Here is a 23,797-nt window from a genome sequence, read left to right on the forward strand (position 1 = left end):
TTTATAGACTTTTTGATGATGGCCATTCTGACCGGTGTGAGGTGATACCTCATTGTAGTTTTGATTTGCATTTCTCTAATAATTAGTGATGATGAGCATCTTTTCATGTACCTATTGGCCATCTGTATGTTTTCTTTGGAAAAATGTCTATTTAGGTCTTCTGCCCATTTTTTTTACTTTTTGTTGTTGCTGTTATTGAGTTGTATGAGTTGTTAGTATATTTTGGAAATTAAGCCCTTGTCGTTCGCACTGTTTGCAAATATTTTCTCCCAGCCCATAGGTTCTTTTCATTTTGTTTATGGTTTCCTTTGCTGTGCAAATGTTTATAAGTTTGATTAGGTCCAATTTGTTTATTTTTGCATTTATTTCTATTGTTTTGGGATTCTGACCTAAGAAAATATTGCTACGATTTATGTCAGAGAATATTTTGCTATGTTCTTTCTAGGAGTTTTGTGGTGTCATGTCTTCTGACCCACGAGTTATAGATTGGGGGTTCCAGTGATCCCCTCATCAGGTTGGATTAATTTGCTAGAGCAGCTCACAGAATTCAGGAAACACTTACTTGCATCAGTTGTGTCAATTTATTAAAGGATATGATAAAGGATACAGATGGACAGCCAGATAAAGAAATACATAGGCAAGGTCTGGGAGGTTCACCTAGTGCAGGAGCTTCTGTCTCTGTAGAGTTGGGGTGCATCAACCTCTCGGTGTGGATATATTCACCAACCTGGAAGCTCTCCAGACTCCCATGCTTTTGGAATTTTATGGAGGGTTCATCACATAGGCATGATCAATCAATAACTCCATTTCAGTTCTGTTCCCTCTCTGATGGATGGGGCTGAAAATTCCAAGATTTTAATCATGGCTAGTCTTTCTTGTGACCAGTCCCCATTTAGTAGTCATGCAGGAGCCCACCCAGAATTGCCTCCTTAGAACAAAAGGTTCTCCTACTGCCCTTATCACTTAGGAAATTACAAGGGTTTTAGGAATTCTGTGCCAGGAGTCGGGGCAGAGACATATATATATATATATATATATATATTTTTTTTTTTTTTTCTATTTTCTCTTCTCTCACAGCCCACCACTCCTGGTCTCTGGCCACAGACCCCTCCCAGCAAAATGAAACACAAGTTCAAAGGTACTGACACATTACTAGAATCCCCAGCAGTCATTAATAATCATTCCTGTCCATCATCATATTGTAGGAGAATGTCTGCTGGGACAAGCCCACTCAGTTTGCAGGCTTACATTCCATCTTGTCAAGTTCCAAAAACAGGCGTGGTCTCAGCAAACATGTGGCTTCACCCTTTCAGGCATCTGATATAATTGAGCTGAGGTGATATCATTTCTTGCTCTGAGCCTCTTTCAAGGTGTTAATATAATATTGGATTTTTGCCTCATTACATAATTCATTTACTCATAACTTTACTGTTACTACTACTATTCCTCCTTCTCTCCATTTATACCCAAATTCTTTTACCTTTGGAAGGGATTAGGTTCAGCCACTGTGCTGGTCTATATTGCAGGCAGTAATAATAGTCTAGCATGTGCCTCCCCATCAGTCCACTTCTATTCAGATAAGGTAAGGTTACATAGGTGCAGAGCTAGCGGGCTATCTTAACCACCAGGCAATATAGCTGCATTCACTGTTAGCCCCAATTTTATCATATGGTATGAAGGCACATTCTGCCCCATCAGGCCCTTAGGAATTATGACATAAAGATCAGAAACACAGTTGCACTTTTTGCTTAGGAATCATCCCTATTTTCAGCCCTAGTTGTAGCCCTGGTCCTGTGACCACTGCATCAGGTAGGGGGGACAAAAAAGTTGAGATGATGTGGGAAAGAAAGAATACTCCATCCTTCCCCACCCCCATCCCCCAGATCCACCAGTAAAACAGAGAAATCTATCTAGTGGGGACACTCCTTTAGTGCCTCTCATTTTGAGTGTAAGCACACTCCAACTCCCAGTTAGTGTGTCTAATTAACATTGCTTGAAGCCCAGATTTACATGCCTTCTGTTTTATAATATTAGGTAGGGAAAATGTTTCCCAGTCAGATACAGTGTCCACCCCCATAGTACAATCAGGTAGAAGACACACAACCGCTTCACATAAAACCTGTTCAAACATACCAATTCTCCTACAAACTTTTCCTGCAATTCCATTAACCCCTACACTCCTAACTGTAGCCTCCAGGAGGAGTTCATCAACAGGTTTTGGTCTTACAATACTAGGTAGAGGAAGTGTTCCCCAGCCAGACATAATATCCATTTCCAGGAAACATTCACGTAAAGGAGACACAACTTTACATGAATCTTATTTAAACATTTCCACTTTTATAATCTTATCAGCACTCACGTTTTTATGTTCTCTCAGTCTAACTGTAGACCATATCAGGGTTTCACTAATAGATTTTGGTACCATAGTGTGTGGGGATCCTATAACAAGGGGTCCTGGAAACGTCTCTTTTCCACCCCTTGACCATTTTACCCACTCTTGTGCAAAAGGCTTTGGGTCCCCAGTGAAGGGTTGAGCCAAGGGACCCTGGCCCTTTTTGTCAGTTTTTAACTTGATTATTCTGCTTGATCACAGACCCAGGCGATTCTGAGTGGGGTTTCTCATCAAAATCTTTGCCTTCTGGCTTTAATAATTCCTCTAAACTGGGGTAAATGGAGCAGAGTTGTTTGGGGCCTTTTGATGTTGGGGAACCAGCAAGGGGTTCCCTTGATCCACCCAACCTTCTATAGTGCTGCATCAGCACTTCTGTTTCAACACCATCAATGTCTACCATATTCATCCCATTTCTTAATAGCCGTCTAAAGATTTCCACGCTGTTGGAGAGAGCTGGAGAGTTCTTTGACTCTCCTCACTGTCTTTCTCCATTTTCTTTTTAATTATTTTAATGCCCTTCGTTTCAGTAAGACCCACACAAGGAAGCTGAGACAGCAAATCTGATAAGGCTTCTTGGATTCTTATTGTTTTGTAAGAGTAATGTCACATGGGGTGTCCATGCAACAGGGGCACCCTTAGTTACAGCACTTACCATAACTTGCATAAACAGGCATATTCAGCAGGTGAATATCCCGTAAACATAAAACCAATCGCATATGGCTTACATGCGAAGCATATCAACTGCTTCATCTGGGGTGCTCCATTTGGCATTTATAGGGGGAATTGGGCAGTCTCCCTTCTCAGGACAAACACACTTTACAGTGGCTTTTATCCAGTCCATTAGGCTTGCTGTTCCCTCAGGAATAATCTCCTGTGTGTCTGGCTCATGTAACGCCATCTGTGATTGTTCAGTAGTGAACTGTGGGTCCTGTATCAATGTAAACATGCTCTTCCACTCTGCAGCATTCAAAACCAAAGACACAGCCCCTAAATTAACCCTTCTCACCACCCATTTTAATAAAGCTTCCTCAGGAAGCTGATGATACTGATAAGAGACAGCCCCATTCACACTATACCCTCTGGTTTCAGTAATTTCTTGTTTTGCCCTCCCCCAACATTGACTACCTTCTTGTTAACCAGAGGCTTTGGAGGTACTTTATGTTGTCCTGGCATAATTTTTCCCGTTGTGGGCAGCTTTGAGGTTAGTGGCTGAAGTTCAGACCAACCCAACTCCGAGTTTGGATGAGCAGCAAGTTTTGACCCAGCACTTCCTTTATTTTAGCTTTTACAGATAACAGTGACCAAGGGATTGTATGTTTACTGTGCTTCTTATTATTATGCATTTCCTTGCTTACTCAATGAGTCAGCTCTTCAGGAGTCAGATCATCCCCATCTCTAAATTCCATTGGCAACTTTTACCTTTAGTAAATGATTGAAGTGCGGCTGCAGTTTAATACCATGGGTGACTAGGTAGCCATCCAGGGATCAAAGGTTCCTCATACACCACCCTCTCATCCTTTCTCTTCCCAAACCACATGTTTCCATGAGTCAGGGTGGTTCTAGCAAATCCCACTTCACTGACACCAACTATAATTTGGAAAAACCTGTGCTCCACAACGGGAGAGGCCGCAACAGTGAGAGGCCCACGTACCACAAAAAAAAAAAAAAAAAAAAAAAAGATAAGCCAATTGCTTAAGGTTATAGATAAGAACTTTAAAATAATTATGGTTATTATTTAAAGAAAATAGAGGGAAAGATGAAAAATTAGATGAAAAGATGGAGAATTTCAATAGAGATGTAAGAATCCATACAGAGATGCAAATGGATTTCTAGAACTGAACTCTCTGGATGGCTTTAACATCAAATTGGACACAACACAACAGAAGATGAGATTATTGAACTCAAAGACAGGTCAGTAGAAAATATCCAAACTGAAGCACACACCATGCAAAACATGGGAAAGAAGAGACTATACCAGAAACATTTAATTGGTTCCAGAAGGAGAGAAGAAAGATAATGGACAGAAGTGATATTTGTAGAGATAGAGACTGAGAACTTTCCAAAACTGATGAATGATTCGATCTCCAGATTCAGGGAATTCAGCGAATCCCAAGCAGGACAAATACAAAGAAAACCACATCTTGGTTTTTTCTTTAGTTAAATTACTAAATTTCTAAAAAAATCAAAGTTAAATTACTAAAAATAAAAGTTAAAAATCATAAAAGTAGATAGGGGAAAAAAAGATATTATTTTTAAAAGGATACCATATCAATGATGTCTGATTTTTCCAACAGAAACCGTGGAAGGCATGTAATAGCATGTTTAAAATGCTGAAAAATAGAAGAAACACCTACCATACTAGAATTATATAAACAGTGAAAATATCCTGAATATGAAAGCAAAATAAAGACATTTTCAGACAAACAAAAGCTGAACAATATATTTCCAGCTGACTGAGGGGAGTTTTTCAGGATGAAGGAAAATGTCTCCACACAGAAACATGTATATATAAGAAAAAATGAAGAGCACTGGCAAACTAATGCATGTAAATATGAAATAATATTGCCTGTTTTAAGTAACAATGATAACCATGTTTTATGGGGGTTATAACCTATGAGGAAGTGAAATATATGACAACAATAACAGAAATGGCAGGAAGGTAAATAGAACTGAACTGTTGAAAGGCTCCTGCATTGCTCATGAAGTTGTAAATATACTAATTTAAGTTAGGCTAAGAGAAATCAAGGGTGCCTCTTGTAATCTCTAGGATAACCACTAAAAGAATAATACAAAAAGATATAATTACAAAGTTAATAGAGGAAATAAAGTTGAATAACAAAACATACAATTAACACAAGAGAAGACAGGAGAGAATAATAAGGAAATAAAGAACATATGGAGAAAGCAAAAAGTAAGATAAACTTAACTATATGAGTAATCACGTTAAATGTAAATAGACTATATAGTCCAGTTAGAAAACAAAGATTGTTAGACTGGATAAATAAACAAACCTACAATGCAACTGTGTGCTGTTTACAATACACAAAATACACTTTAAATATTAAAACACAGATTGGTTGAAAGCAAAAGGACAGAAAATAATATACCATGCAGACATTAACCAAAAGAAGGCTGGTGTGTCAATATCATCTAAAACTGGGAAAAATACCCAAATGTCCATTATTGGGAGACTGGGTAAATAAATTGTGATATATTTATATAATGGAATACTCACAGCAACAAAATAACTATATACAGATATCTTCAACAATATGAGTGTATTTAATAATCATTATGTGAGTGAAAGAAACTATATCCAAAAGAGAACTTACCCTGTGTTTTCATGTATATGAAATTTCAAGAATTGTGATAAATGTCAGAATAGTGGCTCCCTCTGGTGGGGAGAACAGATTGAGAAGGAGTAGGAGAGAAGCACCTAGGATGCTGGAAATGTACTATACCTTAACTTGAGTGGTGATTGCACGGGTGTATACATATGTAAAAACTCATCAAACTGTAAGTTTAATGTTAGTGCACTTTAAATCTCAGTAAAAAGGAAAAATGAACAAAATACAATTCCTTAAAAATTACAAATGTGGGACTTCCCTGGTGGTCCAGTGGGTAAGACTCCATGCTCCCAATGCAGGGGGCCTGAGTTCAATCCCTGGTCAGGGAATTAGATCCCACATGCATGCCGCAACTAAGAGTCCACATGCCGCAACTAAGAGTCCGCATGCCACAACTAAGACCCGGCGCAGCAAAAATAAATAAATTTAAAAAAAAATTACAGGGCTTCCCTGGTGGCGCAGTGGTTGACAGTCCACCTGCTGATGCAGAGGACACGGGTTTGTGCCCCGATCCGGGAAGATCCCACATGCCGCGGAGTGGCTGGGCCCGTGAGCCATGGCCGCTGAGCCTGTGCGTCTGGAGCCTGTGCTCCGTGATGGGAGAGGCCACAACAGTGAGAGGCCCACGTAAAAAAAAAAAAAAAAAAAAATTACAAATGCAATTTATTTTCACTTAGCAATTCTATGAATTTATTCTCCAGACATAGCTGCACATTTTCAAAATGATACATATACAGGTTATTCAAGCAGCATTCTTTGTAATAGTAAAAGATTGGAAACAACCTAAATGTCCATCAATAGAGGATTGGTGAAATAAATTATGAACAGCTACACAGTGGAATACTATACAGCCACAAAAAGGAATGAGGAAGATCATTTAAATGAATAAGGCAGGTATAGAAAAATATATATAGTATAATATCATTTGTATAAAAGGAGGAGTATAGACATTAGGTGAATAGGGGTTTTTAGGCTTTTCCTATTCCTAGTTGGTTCTCATTATCCCTCACTTCTTATCATGGCCCCTGACTCCTTTTGTGTGAAGCCACAAAATCTGCAGGGTGTGCAACCATGATCTTTTAAGCCACTGTCTGGGGAAGTCTGAACAGGTAGCAGCCTCTCTGCAAGAGTGGGATGTTTGAAACAATTGTATCAGATAATGGTAAAGGATCTCCTGTAAGCTTTTAACAGGCAGACTTTACTCAACCCATTTAAAAGGCTGGTTAACCTTAGTATGTATATGAATGATTTAAGATTTATCTTTCATCTACAATAGAAATAGAATGATTCATAATAGTTTGTTTTCTCTAAAGCCCTAATACAATGCAACGTTTGTCTTTTTAATTTGTTTGTTTTGATAACTCATATCTTTCACAGACCCAAAGGGCTGAATAAAATGGGAACTACACCTGTTTGTAGATTACTTTAGTTTGACTGTAACTGAAATGAAATATCTTGTCTGGCACTATATAATCAATTAATCCAGGATGGCAAGTCTACAGGATGGAACATTGAAATACCCTAGAACAAAAGGCAATATGTTATTCAAGTTGGTAATCAATTTTTAAAATGTGCAAGGATGGTTTCTGAGCTGCTGGGATAAAAGTATTTGAACACAACAACCTCTATTCCTCTACACAGAGATGTGTGGGTTTTTCCCCACTGACCAGTTCTTTGATACCAGCTGGGTGTCCTAAATTCAATTGAATTCTGATACTATCTACCTGTGGTTAGCACAGACTCCACAGGTTAAGGGCTCAGTCCCACAAGACTGCCACCCCCCCATTTCAGATACCTATTGCAAGTTCAGGTTGTCACTTGTGCGTCTGATCAACCAGTTATAAATTGGAGGCTCCCATAACTCCCTTCTCAGGTTTGATAATTTGCTAGAATGACTCCCTGAATTCAGGAAAACAGGTTACTTACTAGATTATCAGTTTATTATAAAAGGATGCAACTCAGAAACAGCCAGATGGAAGAGATGCATAGGGCAAGGTATGTGGGGAGAAGCTCAGAGCTTTGATGTCCTCTCCAGGTGGACCACCTTCCTAGCACCTCCATGTGTTCACCAGCTTGAAAGCTCTCTGAACCCCCTAGTTAAGGGATTTTTATGGAGGCCTCATCTAATAGGCATGCTTGGTTATTTTTTTTAATTGAAGTATAGTTGATTTACTATAGTTTCTGTTGTGTTGGTTTCTGGTGTATAGCAAAGTAATTCATTTATACATATATGTACATATTCTTTTTCATACTCTTTTCCATTAAGATTTATTACAGGATATTGAATATAGTTCCCTGTGCTATACAGTAGGAGCTTGTTGTTTATTTTATATATAGTAGTTTGTATCTGCTAATCCCAAACTCCTAATTTATCCCTCCTCCACCCCATTTCCCCTTTGGTAGCCAAAAGTTTGTTCTCTGTGTCTGTGAGTCTGTTTCTGTTCCATAAATAAGTTCATTTGTGTCATATTTTAGATTCCATATATAAGTGATATCATATGGTACTCACCTCTTTCTGACTTACTTCACTTAGTACGATAATCTCTAGGTTCATCCATGTTGCTGCATATGGCATTATTTCACTCTTTCTAATGGCTGAGAAGTGTTCCATTGTGTATATACACCGCATCTTCTTTATTCATTCATCCGTTGATGGATGTTTAGGTTGCTTCCATGTATTGGCTATTGTAAATAGTTAGGCATGCTTGGTTATTAACTCAATCTCCAGCACTTTTCCAAAGGATGAAAGTAGGGGAGTAGCTGGGGGGGCTGAAATTTTCAAGCTTCTAATCATAACGTTCTTTCTGGTGACCAGGCCCCATTCTGAAGCTATCCAGGAGCCCGCCAAAATTTCCCTCAATAGAACATAAGATGCTCCTATCATCCAGGAAATTCCAAGGGATTTGGGAGCTCTGTGACAAGAACCAGGTCAAAGACCAAATTAGAACAAAAGATGCTCCTAGTACTTTTCTCTCTCAGGAACTTACAAAGGTTTTAGGAGCTCTGGCCAGGAGCCTGGAATAAAGACATATATATATATATATATAAAATATATATATAATATATATAATATATATATTTCTTATATATATATTTATTTATATATAAGAATATATTTATTTATATACATATTTATATATATTTATTTATATTACGTATATAATTATTATATTTATTTATTTATATTATATATATTAATAAATATATATTTATTTATATTATATATATTTCTTATTATAACAAAATATCACAGTACCTATATGGGGGTCTCTCAGACACGTGGCATAACAACACTGGGCATCATTATTTTACGAGTCCTGGCACTAATTATTAAGCCAGACAGACACCAGCCCCTTCTCCCACTTTTGGAGGAAGGGAGGAGAACAGGCCCACACAGCCATAATTCTCAAGAGAAACAAAGGGCAGTGTCGAACACCCAGTTGCTAGGCTGATCAGCACCTGAGTGAAGGCTGTGAAGGTTGAAGATGTCCTTCAGGTAATTCCAAAATGCCCACCCCCATTGAGAATCACGTATTTATTTATTTATTGCCTCGCAGCTTGCAGGATCTTAGTTCCCAGACCAGGGATGGAATCCAGCCCCAGCAGTGAAAGCGCTGAGTCCTAACCACTGGACCACCAGGGAATTCCCTGATTTATACTTTAAAAAATTAATTTTCACACTGAAACATGCACAATATTTCAGATATCTTCTAAATCTTGAAAGGTTATATTAGCATAGGCACAGCATTAATAATGATGACACTTTCTCCCACTTTGAAATACTAAAAATAGTTAAAATTAGAGTTCTAGGAAGCCCAGTAATTTTACCTTTTTGGTCTTTCCACTGGTGGCTGTCACCAGGTGCCTCATAGGGAAATCCAGAGCCACTCAATACACTTCCTGAGCTTGCAAAATCAGGGATGTCATCCATTTGTATTTCTTGTAAAATAAGAATGTATTTCTGTATAGTAACTAACTGGTTAATTTTACTTGTAGGCCAGGAAATAAAATGAATAAACAAATGTGATGTGGTCACAAAATTAATTAAATATTTGGGAAATCAAATCCTAATCTCCATGACAGATGATAATAATCACTACTATACTAATGAGGAAGGATATGGGGCGTTTCATCAAAGTTGGTTATCTCCTTCAACTGCCTGGGTCTACCCTGGGTCCAGCTAGCTCCAGACATTGATTGCTCTGGTCCAATTAGCTCCCAGGCTACCAGCAGCATCCAGTCCCCTCCAGAAAGGAGAGAGTGAGAGACCAACATAGAAGTGGCACATGGTGGAAATGCCGGAAACACTGTCGGCTCTCCACCCCTCCCCCACCCAAACCCATTTGCTCCCCGCAGGGTTGTGGTAGGTGGTCATAGAATGAGGAGGCTGCACTGCTGTGGTCTGGGAGGAGCAGAGGCTAGGTGTGGCCTAGTGGAAGCAACGGTCAGGGAAAATCCAACCACGTGCTCTGGCGAGATGCATGCCCTGTTCAGCTCCTGCCTGAGCAAAGGGGAATGAGGTGATCGCAAAGAACGGACTAGGAAGAAGCCGTGGACTTCTACCCGAAATGCAAAGAAAATCAAAAAGCAATCCATTGGGCACAGGGGCCAGCTGGACGCTTGAACGGGAGGCGCAGCGTGGGCGTTCTTTGGCTGCTTTGATCGAGGCCCAGAACAATGGAAATGTTGATGTCACAGTATCAGAAGCTTAGTATTAAGGAGGAAACAAAATGGATAACAAAAGCAAGACAAACTCCAGCTGGGAAGTTTGAGGAAGAAAGTCTTAATAACTAAAATACAAATGTATACCAGGAAACCCATCTTACCTTCTGGTACCAGGATCAAAATTATGGGGCCCAGTGTAAAATGAAAATGTGAGTCCCCTGTTCAGAAAACAGCAAGAAAAGTGCTGTTCAAGGTAGTGAAATATAACACTTCTTCCTTTTTTTTCTGTGGTCTCTCTCTCTCTCTCTCTCGACTTGTTATGGGGTTTTTTATTTGCTATTTAATGTCATTCTATGTAAAGAAAAGTTAAGAATTGAAATAGCATGAACTTTACTTGTTATCTTTGTATTGTGCAATGCCAGTTTTAAATGTTGACCAAGTTCTCACTATTGCCCATTTCTTATCCTCTGCTGTATCTTGACCTAACTTTAGTCAGGCTTCTCTACTCCCCACAGGCCCTTAAACTTTGGATTGCCCCTGAGATTGAACAAGCACTAAAATGCAGAATATGTCCCTTTCAGCAGCTTATCCTGAGAATCAGCTGGCCAAAGGGAGACACATTTCCCGGGAAACTGCTCTGATCATGCCATCTATTCACTCTCCATTGATTCCTCAACTTCCCCTTAAAAGTTTCTGGGAAGCTCTGCTTACCCCTCCCTCCTTACCCACATTTTAAAATGTGCAAGTATGGTTTCTGAGCTGCTGGGATAAAAGTATTTGAACACAACAACCTCTATTCCTCTACACAGAGATGTGTGGGTTTTTCCCCACTGACCAGTTCTCTGATACCAGCTGGGTGTCCTAAATTCAACTGAATTCTGATACTATCTACCTGTGGTTAGCACAGACTCCACAGGTTAAGGGCTCAGTCCCACAAGACTGCCACCCCCCCCATTTCAGATACCTATTGCAAGAAACACCTTTTTCTGTTTGATTTTGAGATGCTTGCAGATTTCTGAGATTGGAACATTCTCCCTATTGCAATGGTTTTTTTGAAAAGTCTTTCATTATCTAAGTCTAGATTTGTTTTTATTTGACAATGAAAATATAAAAGCATTTAATTCATATGCTGAATCACTGAAACGACACAATCCGTATTTCATAGCTCCTATGGGCACATGAATTTTTGTCCCTACCAGAACAGTGGAAATGCTGCACAGGACTAACTCAGCTGCTTGTACTTTACTTCTTGATACACACATACTACCAACATTTTCTATCTTTGGCTTGCTGATAAGTAAGGACTGAAAGGAAAAGGAACTATGGGTTGTTCTGTCTTTCTCTTTCCTTCTATGTCATCGTTTTCAGCATAAGTGGTTGGCTAATTCAGGGAAGTGATATGATAGGATTCCCTGGTCGTTTGTTTTTCTTAGAATGTCACTCCCTTTTTGCGTCTGAAGCAAGTTCTGCTTTGAAGGGAAAGTGCGGCCTCTGAGGCAAGCAGGTCAGCCTATTCAGTCATAGAGGCAATGTACTTACCTTATTCTACTCATCTTAGGTTTACTCATCTTAGGATGAGTAACCTCTTAGTAAGAGGCGATGTACTTACCTTACACTACTCATCTTAGGACCCACTGCATAGTGGGTCCATCCGGAATTCTGTGTTCATCAAGCATAGCAAGTGCTATATACCAATGGGTGACAAGGAAGGCAGGTAAGAATGTTGCTGGTATCTGCTTATCCAGCAGGCTCCATTGTTCCATCGGACTCCAGTTACAAAACGCTCGGTCAAAGATAAAATTATTTAAAATTTCAGGGACATTTTTCAGGCCTCCCTAAAAGTTTCTAATAGTTGTTTGAATCATTCCCAAGATCTTTTTCTAGAAGGTGCTGTCTGTCCTTTTTAGTGCCCTTCCCTGGTGGTCTAGTGGTTAGGACTTGGCACTTTTACCGCCACAGCCCGGACTCGATTCCCGGTCAGGAAAGCTAGTTCTGTTTCTGATCACCCACATTCTATTGTTGCTATGGCTGCTGCGGCTTCAATGCCTGAGCCTTTACCAAGGCTTGCTTGCCTGCACCCCAAGTCATCCGGTCTTGAGGCATATATTTACGAAGGGAACAAGGTGACTGTGAAAAATGAAAAAGTCCTCTGTGCAGATTCGAACTTGCTTACATGTGCCTCACCACACTGGGAATTACTGATTTCTGTGGCTTGTCGTCACCCAGCCTAACTGTGCAATATAAGTAATTTCTACATGAAATGAGTGAGTTATTGCAAATGGTTTATAAATCTATTAAGGCTTGATTGGCATAGGCACAGTTTTAGTAATGGATGTAATCCCCCTGCACCACCCCCCCGGCCCAGTTCATTGAAACCCTAAGAGCAGTTACATTCAGAAATGTAGACAGCCCAGGTAACTTTATCAGGCCCACTGCTGTTTCTGCTGGTGGCTGCAGCCGGATATTCCCAGTTGCCCCATTAGTTAGTTGAAAACATCTGTTATGCTTCTTTACGTATTTTAGTCATAGAAAACCACACTTCATCCAATAAGAACACATTTGTAACAATAAGAACACATTTCTACATAATAATCGGTTAGTTAACTTTACCTGTAAGGCAGGAACTGTAATAAAAAGATCAAGGATGGGCTTCCCTCGTAGCGCAGCGGAAGCATCCGCCTGCCAATGCAGGGGACATGGGTTCAAGCCCTGGTCCGGGAAGATCCCACATGCCACAGAGCAACTAAGCCCGTGCGCCACAACTACTGAGCCTGTGCTCTAGAGCCCGCAAGCCACAACTACTGAGCCTGCGAGCCACAACTACTGAAGCCCGCGCGCCTAGAGCCCGTGCTCCGCAACAAGAGAAGCCACCGCAGTGAGAAGCCCGCGCACCGCAATAAGGAGTAGCCCCCGCTCACCGCAACTAGAGAAAGCCCGCACGCAGCAACCAAGACCCAACGCAGCCAAAAATAAATTAAAAAAAAAAAGATCAAGGATGATATTATTAAAATGGCAAGTTACATGACAACAGTCCTTCCTTGGCTCTCAAGAGACGTCGTCCCGCAATTCTCAAAGTTGACTTCAGGATAACCTGGAGACGTTTGAGAGGCACGAAGACTTCGTGTGCCGCCCCTTAATCTAAGGATCTCCAAGTTCAGCACTGGTGGGCAAAAATCAGGAGCCACGCGATCACTTGCATATCTCAAAGATTGCACGCAAGCAAGGCTTTGCTGTGGCAGAGGCGGTGGGAGTCTCAACAGCAATAGAATATAGGTGACCAGAAAGAAAAAACAGCCGTTCCCTGACTGGAAATCGAACTTGGGCTGCGGCGGTCAAATCCTAGCAACTAGACTACCAGGAAACAGGGTCAGGAGGCTGCAGTCAGCACCTTGTGGAAAAATATCTTAGGAATGATTCAGATATGTATGAGAAAACTTTCAGGGATGTCTGAAGAATGTTTTGAAGTGGTGTGTGTGGTGGTGGTGCAGTGATTGCCATCTGGGTCAAAGGGTGGAAGGGGACTTTAGTGGCAGAAAAGTTGGAAGAAAGATTGTGACAAGTCAAGCCAGGCAGGAAGAGGATAATTTTTCCTACAGCATTTTTGTCACTGACTCTCTGACCACAAGGGTTTCTCTTCTTTCCTTCCTACTTTCTTTCTTCCTTCTTCCTTCCCTCCCTCCCATACGACCTTCCTTCCTTCCATTCCTAAAATTCGTGTGCCTCTCTCCCTTCTGTAGTTTCCCCATGTTTGACTGAGGAAAATATGTCCCTTTTTGCCCTCCCTTCCCCTAAAAGGACAATATTCCTGATCTTCTCCAAATTTACCTCTCCCCAGTGCAGAGGGAGAAACATTCAGGGTCAATGGGAAACGCCCACCTGGAGCTGCACCCTTCTTCTTGGCTGTGCTGTTATTTGTGACCTGGGAATGACCTGCACAAATGCCTGAATTCTGATTAGGCTTCTTCTCCCATCAGTACTGCTGAGGTGGATTAGGCCTCCAGTGCATACAGGCAAGGATCCACAGGTGGCCAAAGGAAGGCTGTTTGCAGGAGTTTGAACAGAACTTGGTCAAGGGAGGTGAGGTGCCCTTTCAGTGCAGAAAGGAGCTAGAGTCGATAGAGGGTCCTCCCTGTGCCACCATGCTTAGGCACAGAAGTGTGGGGAGTCCCATAATTCTAAATGTAAAACTGGCCTCACAGATCCTTCAGAAGGTATTTTTGTCAAGGTAGGAAGAAAGATCTTATTTTATTTTACTCTTTATTAATTTAATTTATAAGTTTAAAATATTTAAACATGTGGTGTGTGGGCCTCCATTTGTACTCATTCCCACAGCTGCAGATATTAGGGCACACTGACTTCTGTGGCTTTCCAGGCCCACCCATGTAACAAGCTATCAGCTCCTTGCCCTGACCACTTGGATCTAAGGTCCTTCTTTCCTAAATTGAGTCATCTTTCTCCACTCCCCCCACCAGGAACCTTTTCCCGGGTCCCACCCCTAGTGAATCACAGCACCCTTGGAAATAAGCTCAGAACCTTTCCTACCCACTGTATCCATTAAGCATCAAGTCCTTTCTGTTTCATCCTCTGTGGCTTCCCCTCCAGTGAGGACAATGTCAAGTTCTTTGGGGAGTGTTTTCACCTCAGTAGCTCAAGCAGTTGCCAGGTAGTTTGAAGGTACGGGGCTAATGGGTGTGCATTTCCCTCTTAAAATTGTATTCAGGGCTTCCCTGGTGGCGCAGTGGTTGAGAGTCTGCCTGCCGATGCAGGGGACACGGGTTCGTGCCCCGGTCCGGGAAGATCCCACATGCTGCGGAGTGGCTGGGCCTGTGAGCCATGGCTGCTGAGCCTGCGCGTCCGGGACCTGTGCTCCGCAACGGGAGAGGCCACAACAGTGAGAGGCCCGCATGTCACACACACACACACACAAAATTGTATTCAGTATCATGTTTCCAATTTTTAAAAAAGATTCCTTTAACTTGAGGAACACTCAGATTGCCTACTAGAAGTTAGGAGGGAGAAAAGGGGGCCTGTAAAGTTTCTTGGATGTTAGACTGGATGGATGGTGTGTTATTCAGGATCTCCTAGAAACAGAACCATTAGGGGATCTGTATCTATCTATATCTATAACATCTATATTTATATCGCTATCTCTATCTATCTATATCTAGAGAGAGAGATTATAAAGAATTAGCTCATGTGGTTATGGATCTGCAGTGTGAGTTGGCAAGCTAGACACCCAGGAAAGCTGATGGTTTGGTTCTAGGTGGAGTCTGAAGGCCTGAGAACCAGGAGAGCTGATTCAAGGCCAGCAGGCTCCAGACCAAGGAAGAGCTGATGTTCCAGTCCAAGTCTGAAGGCAGGAAAACCCCAATTCCCAGTTTGAACGCAGTTGGGCAGGATGAGTTCTTTCTTACTAGGGGGAGGACAGTCTTTTTGTTCTATTCGGTCATCCAGCAGATTGGATGAGGCCCACCCACATTAGGGAGAGCAGTCTGCTTTACTCAGTCTTCTGATTGAAACGTTAATCCCATGCAAAAGCATCGTCACAGAAACACTTGAAATAACATTTGACCAAATATCTGGGCAACCCATGGCTCAGTCAAGTTGACACATAAAAGTAACCATCAGATGGTGACACCATTATACTGAGCACACACAGAGAGAATTGCTTTGGTTGGGCTTTAGTTTAGGATAACTGCTTTTTCAGAGCATTTTTGCTTCTGCCCTACCTGGATGTAGTGCAAAGATGCTTTCATCTGGTTGCATAAGAGGGATGAATTAAGAAAGAAAAAGTCCCTTCTGGCAGAGAAACAGCAGGGCTGGGCAACAGTAGGCTAAAACACACTTCCCTGGGAGCGCTTGAACCAACAATATATTGATTTACAGTTAAACCTGCTGAGCATTGGACATCAGGGACCACATTGAATTTTTTTTAAGTGAAATTCACATAACATAAAATTAACCATTTTAAAGTGAACAATTCAGTGGCATTCAATACATTCTCAAGGTTACACAACCACCACCCCTATCTAGTCCAAAACATTTTCATCATCCAAAATAAAACTCCATATCCGTTAAGCAATTATTCCCTAATACTCTCTCCTCCCAGAAACCAACGTTACCTCAAAAAATTTAAAAAGTTACAAACGTCCAGGAGTGGGATTAGAACCAATGACCTTTACACCTAATAGCCTAACACACTAACCACTTGCACCACAGAAGCCAAGGCAGCATATTCATCCTTGCAGGTTATATTCACAGATCTTTAATCAAACACCACGTCCCTCTGCTAAGATTTCCACTTCTTCACTTTCACATTGCAAGTAGGTCTGACTTGTGTGATTCTAAAAACTAAAACAAGAAATCATCCCTGCATGTGACACTAGGATCCTTACTTCCTTTCTTCCCAATTCCAGCAGGAAGCGACTGCCTCTTTCTCCCAAAGTTGAGACAGAGACACGAGTAAAACAATTCACTACTTGATGGAAGTGAGAATGGCTTGAGGGAACGGAGAATGGAGCGGGGGTGGGTTTTGGGCAAATAGTTCGCTGCTAATTTGAACTAATGATCCCTGCTTGGGAAGTCAGCCTGATGTCCGAATTTCAGTAAACGTCTTTGAAGCCCAGTTTCATTGCCTCATTCTGAATTTTAAACCCAGATGCTGGGTTTATTCAAAGACATAAGTTCAATATGGCAGTGAGCTCCGAAGCTCTCCCTGAATGATTCTCAAGGAGTACCAAATACACCAACTGGAGGCAGAGCAACATCTGGGGACCTGAGAGACTGTAGGTTGAATACTCCCCGCCAATGCTACTCCTATTAACACGTAGTGATACAAAAATATTGCTGATGGGCCATGGCTCGCCATAGAGAATCACTAGTTTTTAATGAGTATCACTATAATTTTTTATTCTGAAACATGAAACCCACCTGCAAGTTACTTTGAATCAAGAAAATCAGTTTTAGTAATGAACGTAGTTACCCCGGATTCTTTGGAATTCTAAAAGCAGTTAACCATTCAGAGTTCTGCGCAGACTGGGCAATTTTACCAGACGCTCTGGCATTTCTACTGGTGGCTCCTGCCATCCAGAAGTTCCTCAGTTGAGAAAACCAGAGTGTCAATTACACTTACTTAAGGTCTGAAAAAGCCTACTTATTGATTATTAATTACTTAATAATCATTAGTGTTATAATATTAACGTATTAGTATTATCACATTTATCATATAATTAATTACATACCGAAAAAAGCACTTAATATATTACTATTAATGTAATTAATTTATATTAATATCAATTAATTATTAATTGGGTGTTAATTTACCTATATAATCATATGGTCAGTTTTTCTAGAAAAACATGTTGATTCTGCTATGTGTAAAACCAGATCAGAAATGATATTCATAAAATGAAAAATAATACGATGTCATTCCTAGCTAGGAGGTAAAGCAGATACAAATGGAAGACGTCACTTCCTCCAGGGAAAAAGTTGATTTGATTCAAAAGGCTTTTGTAAAAATTCCATAGACAAGATTTGCTAGAAGTGCAAGAGGCATAGAGAAAGTCTGGGTCCACAGAGTGGAGAGGCTTCCTTTTTTTTTTTCTTAAAAATTTTTAAGAAGAGTCAGATGATCAAAGTCCTATTTAAAAAAAAAAGGAAAAAAAATAGCAGCTAGAAGAGTCTAGAAGGAGAACTGAACGCAGAAACTTCCACCTGCATAGAAAGGTAACTGTCAAGGAAAATATTAAACAGAAATGACAGGAGCTGGAAACTGATAAATAGATAAATCGCAGCACCAAGGAGAATGCCATTTCCTGGTAAGGAAGGATGGTGACAAAGAAAAGACAGAGTGGTGTGAAAAAGGTGGGGAGCTGTGCTGGAAAGAGAGGCCGGGTGGAAAAGAGGAGAACAAAAGTCAAGGCCAGAGTGTAAAAGGAGGTTATGTGAACGTATCCTTAACAAATGAAATTACTGCAATGGTGCAGCCATCTGGCCTAAAAAAAATGAGGTCTGCGATTTACTATGAGAGCATCATCAGAAGACAGGTGCAGGGGTGGAGAGAAGGATGGTGCATTCTGGGTACACAGATGGTAAGGCGGAATGGGAAATTATTATAAGTCATATCTACGTGAGAGGCATATGTGTGTTTAGTTGGGGGGTGGGGGAGGGAGGTATTCTCGGTAATATTCTGCCTCCCTGTGATAGGATTGAGAGCATTGAATAGGAATAAGCATGACTTATTCCAGTCATGCAACTGGAACAAGATGATGGCTGGTAGTCCACCCTGTCAGGCATCTGCCTCCACAGCCTCCCACCTGCTTGGCTAAGTTTGGCCTGCGGTACCTGCCTGCTCTCTCACTTCCGCTGCCCGGTGGTGTAACTACTGGCACGTGTCCAGATTCATTTTCACATCTCTGCTCCCCGGGTGATTAGTCCGCCTCTCTGCTCCCGGGCCCCACACAAGACCAGGACGCCCTAGGAGCACACCACCGGCAAACAGGACTCACAGGCAGCCCAGGAGCTGGCACGCAACGGGGAAGCTGCCCGGAGCGGTTACTGGCGTAAGAGACAGATAAGGGAGGCGAGTCCCTGCGACTGGGCCGACTTGGAGATGTAGATAGATCCTTCTCCCGCTCGCGGACGCCGCCGCTGCGGGCACTCAACACGGCCACCCCCGGCCCACCACCCCCACCTTTACCACAAACAGCACCAACAGCACCAGCACCTCACAAGGAAAGAAGGGGTGGGTGGTCAGACGTGAGGGGCGTCGTGGGGGAGGCAGTGGTGCTAGAGAGTCCAAACACAGGCGGGGGCGTTTGCTCGTGGCCACAGCCTCGGCGGGGAGAGGCGCCGCCCCGGCCACTCGTGTTTGAGGCTGAGGCAACCGTCCGAAAACGAAGACACGGGACGTCGAAGGCCTCGAGTGGGCGCGCGTCAGGGCGGCCAAAAGATTTGGCAGCGGAGGGAGGGTGGAGGTTGCCTGGCACGGCTTGGGCTGCAGGTGCAGGGCGAGGCGCCGAGGCCGCGGAACAAGCGTGGCCTAAAAGTGGGATGTGGACGGTGTGAGGTAGAGAGGAAGAAGAAAGGCTTCCCTGACCGGGAATCGAACCCGGGCCGCGGCGGTGAGAGCGCCGAATCCTAACCACTAGACCACCAGGGAGCGTCGGGCTCTAACACGCCTCCTGCTCGACCCATAGCAGCCGCTCGGCGCCACCTTGGCGCCAAGACCCGGCCTTTCCAAGTCCAGCCACACGCCGCCCCTGGCAATCCACGTGTCCTCCCGTCCTTCCTGCTTGCAGCACCCTCAGAACACTGCGCGCCTGCTTCTCGCACACACAAGAAGAGCCGCTAGGGCCGCCGAGCTCCCTGCTCCCAGCTCTCCCTCACAGGCCCCCGGCCGGCCGGCCGCCCGCGGAGCGCGGCAAAAGGTCAGCCCGCTGCGTTGGCCGGGAATCGAACCCGGGTCAACTGCTTGGAAGGCAGCTATGCTCACCACTATACCACCAACGCTGCACAGCCCGGGCCGCCCCGAGACGCCGGCACCGGGCTCGCCCGAGCGCACTCTCGTCGCCGCTTCCTCCTCCCCCTCCTCCTCCTCCTCCTCCGACTCCTTCTCTTCCGACTCCTCCTCCTTCTCTTCCTCCTCCTGCTCCCCTTTCTCTTCCTCGTCGTCCTCCACCTCCTCAGCCGCCAACGCCGCCGCCGCAGCCGCCGCTTGGAGCAGCCCTGCCCCGACGCCACGCCGGCCGGCAGCTCAGTGATGTCACAGGCGCCACCAAAGCCCCCCGGCGCCCCACCCGCGCCAGCCCTACGAAGCTGCCCTCGGCCACCAGCCCGACCGCCTCAGGGTGGCGCTCTCGCTGCCTTGCTGCTCCAGGTCCCTCGGCTCCACGCCGCGGCCCGCCCCCGCCCCCGGCGCACGCATCTTCCAGCACCCCGGCTCGCCAAAGCCCTTCTCCACCGGGTTGCCTGGCAGACCACTTCCCACACCGACAGGGGACGGCACTCATCCGCCTCCCACCCGTCCCGGCAGCTGGGCACCTATGCAGCTGTGCATAGCTGCGCAGCCTTGCGTCGCGACGCAAGGAGCCCACGGAGACAGCCACTTTGGGCGGGCCGCAACGTCATCGAGAGCTTGTGGTGTCCAGAGGAGGCCGTCGCTCGGCCGTGGCGACTGAGTGCCCGGCGACGAGGAAGGGCTGGAGGGGGTCGAGGGTGGGCAGGCTGGGCACGCGCTGGGGCCCTGCGCCTCGCTGGAGGACGGAGGGCACAGGGCGGACAAGCAGGGTCCTTGGGAGATAGGCGGCGGGACAGAGAGCGGCGCCAGCCACCAAAAGGGGGCGTGTTGCCTCCCCGTCGGGGAATCGAACCCCGGTCTCCCGCGTGACAGGCGGGGATACTCACCACTATACTAACGAGGACGGCGGCCACCGCCCCCGCGCCCGGACGCTCTCGGGCTGCCGGCCGACGCCTCCCCCCGCCCTCCGGCCCCCTGCCCACCACGGGCGCCCGGCACGTGCCCGAGCCGACCCAACGCCACACCAACCGCGTCCTCCAAAGCAGCAGCCCCCGACCCGACAGGGACCCGGACCCAAGTGGCGCTGAAAGCTCCGAGTGCGCGCTGCCTGTTGCCTCCGACGCAGGGATCGAGCCGGGAGGAGGGGGGCGAGACCGAAAGCAAGGCTGCGAGGAGCGGGTGGGCGCGCGCCTGGCCATGGCCGGCGAGGAGAGGCGCGGGTGGGGGCCGGCGGCAGGGGCTGGCAAGACGCGGCCCGGCTCCGTCCGGGGCCAGGGCTGGGCGAGGGCGCCACCGCGGCGGAGCCAGGCGCGTCGTCTGGCCTTGCTCCCCGTCGGCCGCCGCGCGCCCGCTCCGTCGCTCCCCCACACGGCCGCGCGCCTGGCGCGGAGCACCGCGTCCCGCCAAGGGCACCGGGCTGCGCGTCGCGTCGGGTCCCAGCCAGCCGAGCGGCCACGCGCACGCCCAGGCCCGCCGTCAGGATGGCCGAGCGGTCTAAGGCGCTGCGTTCAGGTCGCAGTCTCCCCTGGAGGCGTGGGTTCGAATCCCACTCCTGACAAGCCAGCCTTTTGGCCCGCCCGACAAACGCACCCGGCCCTATGGCAGCGCTTTACTGCCTTCCAGTCCGTTCGCGCCTTGCACTCTTGCCACCTCTCCAAACTGCGGCCCGGACATCCACGCCTCTCAGACGCGGGACCTTCTCAGCCACGGCCGCGGGCCTGGCAGAAACGGCCCGCTACGAACCCTCCGGCCACGGGCTTTCCGGAAAAACGCCCTCCCCGCCAGCTCCTACGCCCCCTCCTACGCCCCCTCCTACCTGCACCCACACCAGGAAGCCCTTCAGTCCTTCGCAGCACATCTTTCCTCACCTGCTGGCGGCTGCTGCTGCTGGTCTTCCTGCCTGCCTGCCTGCCTGCCTTCGCCCCTCCCCCCCAAGGCCTCTCCCCCGCCCCACCCCGCCCCCACCGCCACACGCAGAACGGCCGCGTGTGGAAAGCCCTCCACGCCTCGCCCGCCCTCCGACTTCTGCCTGGTGAACAGCGGACTCGTTCTCACAGCCTTTCTTCCACTTCCGCCAGCAGCAGCTCTCCCTCCCTTTCCAACATCCTGTCCTTCCCGCCAGACCCAACGGCCTGCCTGCCCATTCCATTCCCTCCACAGCTACAGCGAGGTGGCCGCCGACAGCGTCCTGCCTGCCTGTGGTGCGTGCCCTCGGTGCTTTTTCGCCTTGGGACCCTGGCCGGACCACACCTGCCTGCCTGCCTGCCTGCGTCGGAGCCGGGCGGCGGCTGAGAGGAACGTCGGTGCTCAGCCGCACCGGCCACGCCTCGCCTGCCCTGACTGGGATTCGGGCGCGGGCCAGGCTGTTCGCCTCCTGGCTCCCTCTGGCGACATCGACAGTCACGCGGCACGGTGGACGGCAGAGATAGCGCAGGACGGGCCGAGCCCGTGGACGGCAGAGAAAGCGCAGGACGGGCCGAGCCCGCCAGCGTCCCTCCATCCATCGGTGCTTCCGACCGCCTCGCGCCCTGGGGTCGCCAGAGTGCCCGGAGCCTCTCATTCAGGTGGCCCGTCGGCCTCCTGCTCAAATGGAGCACATGCCCACGCGGCGAGCAGTGACCAGGGTCCGGCGGTTGGCGGCGAGCGCCGCTGGGGCAGCGGCGGGCGCCGGCAGCCATCGGTGCATGGGTGGTTCAGTGGTAGTATAGGTTATTGCAGGATATTGAATATCATTCCCTGTGTTATTCTGTAAATCCTTGTTGCTTATCTCCTTTATATGAAGTACTGTGTATCGGTTCATCGAGCTCCTAATTTATCCCTCCACCCCTCCTTTTTCCCTCGGGTAACCATCACTGTGTTTTCCAGGTCTGTGAGCCTGTTTCTGTTTCGCACATAGATTCAGTGGTAGTACTTTTGAGATTCCACGTATCTTTGTGTTTCTCTGTCGGACATACTTCACGAAGCGTAATATTCTCGGGGAGCAGTCTTGTGGCAGCAAATGGCAATAGTTCATTCTTTTTTATTGATGGCTGAGTGATAGCTCGTACTACATAGATACGACCTCTTCTTGTACTGGCCACCCGTTGACGGGCACTTGGGTTTTTTTCCGTGTCTTGGCTAGTGCAAATAGTGCCGCTGTGAACGTGGAGGTGCCTGGGCCTTTCTGAACTCTTGTTTCGCCATTTCCGGGTACGTACCCAGGAGTGGGATTGCTGGATCAGACGGGACTTCTCCCTTGGCCTCTTTCAACCTCAACCCCTCCTCCCCCCACCCCCGCCGCCACACACACCTGAGGCTGGATGGTTTCTCCCGATGAGAGGTGATGTGTGTCTCTGGGGCAGTAGAATGCCCCCACCCGATTCGGACCCCCACCTAGCCCCTGTGGTGCACTCCGTTTCTGTTGTTCTCTTGCCCGCCTCCTACCCACCGCCCCCAGTAACAACCCATTGCTTGGCCTGACCACCTTGCCGCACAGCACACCAGTCTGGGGCGCTCACCCGCCACCCCACCGCGAAGGGGTCCTCTCCCACCATCTTCCACGCCCCACAGCCCGTTCACACACCCCGCCCTTCCCCCCAGCCTGCAGGCCCTGACCCCTCTCCCCGCCACCTGCCCCTTGTATCCCAGGCCCGCCTGTCACATGTCCTGCCCGGAAGTCTCACTTCTGCCAGCGCTCCTCAGACTCACCCTACTCCAGGCCCACTCCGCCCCCTGATCTGACCCACCCGCAAACACGTGCCCGGCCGGGTACCACCACCGCACCAAGCTTCTGCTGAGCCCCTGCCTGAGCGGCCAGCCGCTCTCCCGGGCCAGGTCCCCGCCAGCCCAACACCTCCCGCTCCTGCCCGCGCTCCAGCCAGACACCCCAGGTCCTTC

General features: G+C 46.5%; 1 long non-coding RNA gene and 4 other non-coding genes across 5 annotated transcripts; 1 reads left to right on the forward strand and 4 right to left on the reverse strand.

The window, feature by feature from the left end:
• Positions 1 to 445: 445 nt before the first annotated feature.
• On the reverse strand, positions 446 to 12,697 carry LOC137219599 (uncharacterized). The gene is made up of 3 exons (XR_010941177.1): positions 12,014 to 12,697; positions 8,249 to 8,421; positions 446 to 838 (listed from the first exon to the last, which is right to left on the reverse strand). It is a non-coding gene; the product is annotated as an uncharacterized lncRNA (long non-coding RNA).
• A 6,795-nt stretch (positions 12,698 to 19,492) lies between these two features.
• TRNAE-CUC (transfer RNA glutamic acid (anticodon CUC)) lies at positions 19,493 to 19,564 on the reverse strand. The gene has a single exon. It is a non-coding gene; the product is annotated as a tRNA-Glu (tRNA).
• A 278-nt stretch (positions 19,565 to 19,842) lies between these two features.
• Positions 19,843 to 19,914, reverse strand: TRNAG-UCC (transfer RNA glycine (anticodon UCC)). Its single transcript has one exon. It is a non-coding gene; the product is annotated as a tRNA-Gly (tRNA).
• Positions 19,915 to 20,753: 839 nt separating this feature from the next.
• Positions 20,754 to 20,825, reverse strand: TRNAD-GUC (transfer RNA aspartic acid (anticodon GUC)). The gene has a single exon. It is a non-coding gene; the product is annotated as a tRNA-Asp (tRNA).
• Positions 20,826 to 21,396: 571 nt separating this feature from the next.
• On the forward strand, positions 21,397 to 21,479 carry TRNAL-CAG (transfer RNA leucine (anticodon CAG)). The gene has a single exon. It is a non-coding gene; the product is annotated as a tRNA-Leu (tRNA).
• Positions 21,480 to 23,797: the final 2,318 nt, after the last annotated feature.

The sequence above is a fragment of the Pseudorca crassidens genome, chromosome 2, assembly GCF_039906515.1.
Source record: "Pseudorca crassidens isolate mPseCra1 chromosome 2, mPseCra1.hap1, whole genome shotgun sequence".
Lineage (NCBI taxonomy): Eukaryota > Metazoa > Chordata > Mammalia > Artiodactyla > Delphinidae > Pseudorca > Pseudorca crassidens.